The following is a 7012-nucleotide window of genomic DNA, read 5'->3' as shown; positions in this document are numbered from 1 at the left end:
CTGCCCTCTGGCACTGCTCAGATCAGAGCTGAGGCGGCCGAGTGGTTCAGGTTTTTGATTAGAAACCAATAGACTAAGCAAGTCCACAAAATCCACTAGTTCTGCTGCCCCAGAAAAGTAAATGTGAACCACAGTCCTCCCTGTCCCTTCCCCTCACGCCATGGGGCTGGAACGCCAGAGGAGTGAGGTGTCTTAGTTGGGGGCCACATCACAGAGGGCTGGGGGCCTTTGGAAGAGGTTTTTTGTTTCTCACTTTTGTGGCCCCCAATTTTCTGCGGGTCAGTGGCCCCCCGACCCAGAAAAGGTTCCCCGCCCCTGCCATAAATAAAGCGACACTGAAACATTGTGTGCTGGCCGTAATGTTTTCCTTTATTTAAAATTAAGGTTGATCAACTAACATGAGACAGTTCAAATGCTTAATTGTTTAATGTTTTAAATTAAACTTTTCTCCCCAGCTGCAGCCCTAGCAAAATGGCTGGGGTGTAATTATGTCATTAGTGGCGAGTGTCCATTAGTAACCAAGAGTCCATGGAAAGGTTTGGGGAGGGCAGAGGCTCAGCAAAGGGGTGGGGTCTTGGGGAAGTGATGGGATAGATTCTGGCTTGCCCTGACATTTCAAAGGTGACCTTGGGGGCATGTGGCACCTTGAGCAGCCTCTGATGTTCCCTGTGTGAGCCCCAGAACCAGCCCTGAGTGACAGGGGAAGAGGGGGAGCAGCTGACACATGCCAAGGGGGTGGGCAGGGGAGGACATGAGCCTGCAAGGCAGCAGTGACATCACAAGGAACTTTTTCAGCACCTCAGCTCATTGGTTGGGAGGCAGTGACCTCACAGAGGGACCATGGTAACAGCCAGGTGGGACAGGCTGCAGGGCTGGGCCATCTCAGAGACCCCCATGGCCTGGCTGCTTGGAATCTCCTTTGTGAGGTTTCCCCTTGAGGGCAGAAGGGATTGAGGGTCCCAGCTGGGAGTGTCTCTGTGGAGATTTCCCCTTTCCCCAGGCTGCAATGGGAGGGGCTGGCACTGAACTGAAGAGAGATCTGGGAGAAGCAAGAGGAAGTGTTGCAAAGATCCAATGAGGATGGGATTTGAACCCATGCCTGCAGAGCACAACGGATTAGCAGTCCATCGCCTTAACCACTCGGCCACCTCATCTAAGCTGTTGGGTTTTGTTACCAATTACCCAAAGCCATCACTGCCAGGAACCTTTGTGCCACTTGCTGGCTGGCCAGGGACACCCACGGCTGGAAGGTTTTGGCTTTTCACAATGTTCCCTGGGCTGTTGTACAAAGCTCAGTGCTCGTAAGAAACCCAAACACCGCTTGGCTACATCTACCCTGCAGGCTTCTTACACAAGAACTGTTTTGTGCAAGAGTTCTTGCGCAAAATGTCTTGTGCAAGAGCATGTCCACACTGCCATGTGCTTTTGTGCAAGAATGTCCGTGGCAGTGTGCACGCTCTCTTGTGCTGGAAAGCTCTGATGGCCATTTTAGCCATAGGGATTTCTTGCACAAAAAAACCCTGTTGCCCATTCATACTACCTTCTTCTGCAAGAGCTCTTTCACAAGAGGGTTTATTCCTCATGGGGAGAGGAATAACTCTTGCCCAAGAAGCCCTCTTTTCCTACGTTTTGCCATAAATTTACTTTTGCAAGAACGCGCATGCAGTGTAGATGCTCCTTAAGTTTTTGCGCAAGAACGGCCGTTCTTGAGCAAGAAGCCTGCAGTGTAGATGTAGCCCCTGGGTGCCCAGAGAGGGGCTGTCTAGTCACAGTCTGGCTCGGCGCGCTCTGCAATGGGAAGATGTCCACGGAGCAGGCAGATGGCAGCGGCACACGGCTCTGGTGGGCCCAGCATCCAGAGGAGCGTTTCCGATATGAGTGTTTACTGACAGTGTCCGTCTCTCGTCTGATTTCACAGTGTGGTGAGACACTGGCACCCACAGCAGCATGGATGGGGTGGCTGGAGGGAGTGGCTGGCGGGCGGCCGGTAAGAGCAGTGGCAAGTGGCCAAGGGAGTGAGTGAGCCTCATTTGCATATCTAATCAGCCGCCATTGTTGTGGAAGAGGCTCTTGTGCCAGAAGGAGCAACTACACAGCCCCTTCTTGTGCAAGAAAATCCCTCTTGTGCAATGCCGTTACGCTTAGCCTCATTTGCATATTTCTGGCACAAAACCCGCCAGTGTAGACATAGCCCAATTGCTTTCACTGTCAGGGTGCTCAGTGGTCCCCCCCTCTTCCTACTTGCTCTCCCAAAAGAAACAGACCTGGCTCCCCTTTCTTTTCCCCCAGCAACTGGCATGCTGCAAAGCAGATATCAGAGACAGCAAAGCTAACAGTCTGGGAGGCTCTGCCTCACAATGGAAAATGTGTTGGATTTATAAGCTGTGGTGCTTTGGGTGAACCAGAGTAGTGATTTAAAGGTTGTGGGTTCAAATCCCATCAGAGTTACTTTAGCTGCTTCTTCATTTCCAGGGCAGCTTTTACAGAACGGGCAATCCTTAGGCTGACACCAGGATGGGCTTTAGTCCAGCAGACCCCAGCGAGGGTGGAGGCAAGGGCTGCTCTGAAAGGCTGCAGATGCCCATGGACCCTTTTGTCCCTCCATGTCTCCTACCAGTGCTGTGCATCACTCAAGCTATGTCTACACTACACTGTTCTTCTGAAAAAGCTAGGCAACTTGTGAACCTCAGTTTGCATAGCTTTTTCTGCTTCTTTGTTTGGAAGAGGCTTTTCTGACATTTGGCCTGTCTACACTGGGCCAAATGTGGGGGGAAAAACCCTTTTTTGGAACATCCCTTCTTCATAAAATGAAGTTCACAGAGATGCCAGAAAATCATGTCTGCTCTTCCGAAAAATTTTGTGGAAGAGCAGATGTGTTCTCTGGACTAAACAGGGCAAACAGAGCCCTGATGTAGCATCTTATTTCAAGTTTAGGGTTCAGCGTAGACAGAGGGTTGACATATGGTAAACATTTTGAGCTACAGAAGTTGTCATTTTCATCTTATTTTGAAAAACGCTTTAGTGTTTACACAGCACCACATTTTGAAATAACCTGCTATTCCAAAATGTCCCTTCCTCCTCATGGAATGAGGTTTACAGGGACGTTGGACTAGCGAGCCCATTGTATTTCAAAAGAATAGGGCACTGTTAACACACGGGATAGATATTACAGATGCCTCAGTACCCCGAAATAGCACTGCATTGTCAAGGTCGCCTTACAGGACCACAGCAGGGGGCACGTTTGATGCTGAATTTTCAGCCTTCTCCTCTTGGAAGTCTTTGCTGCTGTCTACAGCCACGCGTAGGCCTGGGCCTGACTCTGGGCCTGACTCTGCATCGCCAGGGCCCCAGCCCCTCCCAGACTGCCAGACAAGAGACAGAGCTGCCAGGGGGCAGGTGTTTTCAGACTCGCAGCAGGGGGCACAAATCCCTCTCTAGGGAGCCTGCAGGAACGGAAGCCAAAGAAGGTGGATTTTGAGGACTCTGCCTCCCCACAGCCAGCCCCACCCCCACAGGCTTTGGCAGAACAAGGGGGGGGGGGTCTCTGCTCACCCTACTGAGTCCCACTGAAATTTTGAGCTTTTGTCCTGCCCCCCTCAGCTTGGCCTCCCTCCTCTGCCCCATTCCTGCCTCACTGCTTCCTTGGGCAAGTCACACAAGGGAAGCAGCAGGAGGAGCCGGCCCCATACGCCAGCATCCGAGGGCAGGGGAGGCTGAGACACAAGTGTCCATCAGGTGCCTGGCCTGACCCCTCTGGCTTCCCCAGGCTGGCACCAAGGGGCATTCTCAGCTGATGTCACCCCCGCCTGTCACATGGGAGTTGGGTTTATCCCAGGCACAGTCTCAGTACCAGGAGCTGCCCTTACCCGGGGCACCAAGGGGAGCGGCAATAAGAGAAGACGCTGTGTTTTTGCCTGACTCTGAACCAGGGACCTTTTGCAGATTAAGCAAATGTTATAACCACTGCACCATAGAAACACACATCAAGTGTGAAACTTGTCTGACTGTTCTGTTCCTGGCTCTTTCTACAACTGCTCTGCGGGGGAGGGGAATGCACCTTGTGAACACTCCACCTCTTGTTCTCAGGGAAGCCACTAACCGGAGCTGCCAGCTCCTCATTTTCTTCTCCTCAGTTCTAGCCACATCAGCCCAGGGAGGAGAAAAAATAACCCTCCGCCCGCTGATTGTCCCCGACAGCTTCTGTAGCTTCACCTCCTTCCACAGCAGCTCCAGCTTTGAGCTACAAATCAAAGCTACCAGGGCATTGCAGCCGCATAGGCCAACAACAGGACCTCTGGGACATCTGTAGCCTTTGCTGCAAGGGGACACAAAATCAGGTAAGGGTCCCCCCTGATACCCAGATCCCAGCCACCCCAAGACTCGGCACCTCCAGCTTGCTCCAACACTTTCCCTTTCTCCTGCACCCTTTCTCCTGGCTACACACAGGGCACTTTTTGGTGCTTCTGAGGGGGAAATCTCGCTCCCCTGGGGTACAGAGCCCCCAGAAGGGTTCGAGGCTGGAGGTCAAATCAAATCAGTGAGGCAGGAGAGAAACCTAGAAGAGAAAACTTTATGATGCATGCATGCAGGCTGTCACACCAAGAGTGAAGCAGCAGCAATGACAGACAGATTCAGGTATCCTATATACAGAATGCTTAGACAGTTCAGTTGTTGATTGTTCTTCTTTAACATATCAAAGTCTCAGCAGAAGCACTCTGAAACTTCTGTTCACCCCAGGAGTGTTCACCCCAGGAGTGCTAGAAGTAAGTTTTACAGAACAAAGCCATATGAGAACTTGAGTGGAGAAGTCTACAAGGCAAACTGTGACAAACATAAGGGTTTACATGACAAATTGTGACAGACTAGGAGTATCCATGAACTTGAGATAGGAGGCATTGTAAGGGTCTTGATTAGAGTTAATTAGATTTCTCTCTGTTATAGGGAGAGAGGCCTGGAAAACTTTTTAACCCTTACAGCAGTTTTCTTTCAGAGAGTTTTGATTTCTGCACAGTCCCCCCTTTGACACAATTGGAGTTATTTGATTTTTCTCTCCCACACTTCTCAAGTCAGGCCTTGCAAGGACCCACCACGGCAGGAACCAGCCCTTGGAGCTCGGCTTTAGTTTCACACCTCGTCTTGCTTGAGAAGAGGCGACTTGCTCCCCTTCTTCTCACCTCACGTCTCCTTTGTCTCTGTTCCCTTCAAAGGTCTCCTCCACCTCAGAACCTGCCTCCTCAGGGCGCTGCCCCTCTGCCACTGGGCTGGAAGTGGGAGACTCCACAGTCTCTGCACTTGGGCTGAGAAGTCTCATTGGGATTCTTCCATTGATGGCGTTAGTCAGCTGGACCCCAGCCAAATCCATTCAGTAGCGCTGCCTGAGAGGGAGCTTTCCCAATGTCCATTGGTATTTCCTGGGGCTTTGTGTAGGGGAATGCCTCTTCTTTGGAAAGCAGCTCTCAGGAGTTCATGGAACGTCTTCTTCTCAGCTTGGGAAAGGGACGAGCAAGGGGCGATTGGACAGCGGTTTATGTAATGATACGGGGATGCAAAAAGCAAATAAGAAATTATTTTTTCTCCTACTCAGGAACCAGGGTGACAGAATGAAATTGGTAAGTAGTCAAGTTAAAAATAGACCAAAAGGGAGCATTTTTGTGCTGAGTGGAACTCCTTGCCAGAGGATGTTGTGAAGGTGAAATCTATAAAAAGGTCCGAAAAAGAACTGGATAATTTAATGCAGGGAAGGTCAATCAATGGCATTTAACCAGGATGGACAAGGAAGGTGTCCCTAGCTGGTGTATACCAGAAGCTGGGAATTGGCGATGGGAGGGATCACTTAATAATTGTCTGTCCTGAGGATTCCCACTGGGCAATGAAATTGGCTGCTGTCGTGACACAGGATCCTGGGCTAGTTGGGCAACTGGCATGGCCCAGTCTGGCTGTTCTGATGTTCTGTTTGGTTTCTGTTCTTGTGACTCCCATTCTCTCTCTGACCTCAAGAACAGATCTCCAGGAGACTCCCTGCAGCAAAGCCATGGGGTGTGTGTGTCTCTGAGATGGCCCCTGTCCCACCTGGCCATTGTCATGGACTCTCTGTGAGGTCACCGCCTCCCAACCTCCTTTAGCCAATAAGCTGAGGGGCTGCAAAAGGCCCTTGTGATGTCACTGCCACACCCACCTCTGCCCTCCAGGGCTAATGTCCTGCCCCAGGCAGCCCCTTTGCCTGGCTGAGCTGCTCCCAGGGCTGAAAGTGACACATTTCTTACAGGGACTGTTCTATTGGGCAACACACATTGGGCGGGGGGAGGCTCAAGGCAGAAACGAGGGGGGTTTCAGTAAAGCTACATGTGAATGGATCCATCTAGCAACCACTGTGTGACGTAGTGTTGGGACCTTGCTGGTTTCTATGCTGGGGCTGTGGGTGACCCCCACTGGCTGCTGTCTGTAGCACGGCCCAGCAGGGCAGGGGATGAGTCACTAGGCAAGGGTCTCTCAACCTGTCCGACCAGCTACCCCCCAGGGAGAGAAACAAAGGAAGGTGAAATGCTGCCCCTGGCTGGGGGGCAGGGCTGGAAGAGAGTTGGTCTCTGTATGGGAAGCAGGGCAGAAGGAGCTGGGGAGGGGGCTGGGATTGTAGGGCCCAGCTACCCCCATCTCAAGGGGGGGCACTGAGGCCTCTTAGCCCCAGTTCCTGTAACCAGATGACATCTGTGCTGTGCTGTATCCTGGAGAAGCAATAAACTCCCTCTATTCTACTGGCTGGTGGAGTCTGTTCATGCCATTTTGGGTGGCAGGAGTCGGGGGAACCCCAACGTGTCGTCACACACACAGGGGGAGGTTTTTGTGCAAGCACAACATGCAGTAGAGACATATGGGGGGCTGGGGGAGCATGCGGGTGAGCTAGCAAACTGACAGGTGGGCGGGAAGGCAATTATATCAGGTGCCAAAGTAGCTCAGTGGGGAGAGCGTTAGACTGAAGATCTAAAGGTCCCTGGTTCAATCCCAGGCTTTGGCA

At 51.8% G+C, this 7012-nt stretch overlaps 2 non-coding genes across 2 annotated transcripts; one reads left to right on the top strand and one right to left on the bottom strand.

Annotated features, from left to right (window-relative positions):
• Positions 1-1072: 1072 nt before the first annotated feature.
• TRNAS-GCU (transfer RNA serine (anticodon GCU)) lies at positions 1073-1154 on the bottom strand. The gene has a single exon. It is a non-coding gene; the product is annotated as a tRNA-Ser (tRNA).
• Positions 1155-6939: 5785 nt separating this feature from the next.
• On the top strand, positions 6940-7012 carry TRNAF-GAA (transfer RNA phenylalanine (anticodon GAA)). Its single transcript has one exon. It is a non-coding gene; the product is annotated as a tRNA-Phe (tRNA).

Source organism: Pelodiscus sinensis, chromosome 19 (genome assembly GCF_052426305.1).
Source record: "Pelodiscus sinensis isolate ZL-2025 chromosome 19, ASM5242630v1, whole genome shotgun sequence".
Classification (NCBI taxonomy): Eukaryota; Metazoa; Chordata; order Testudines; family Trionychidae; genus Pelodiscus; species Pelodiscus sinensis.
This window is presented reverse-complemented; position numbering and strand designations above follow the sequence as displayed.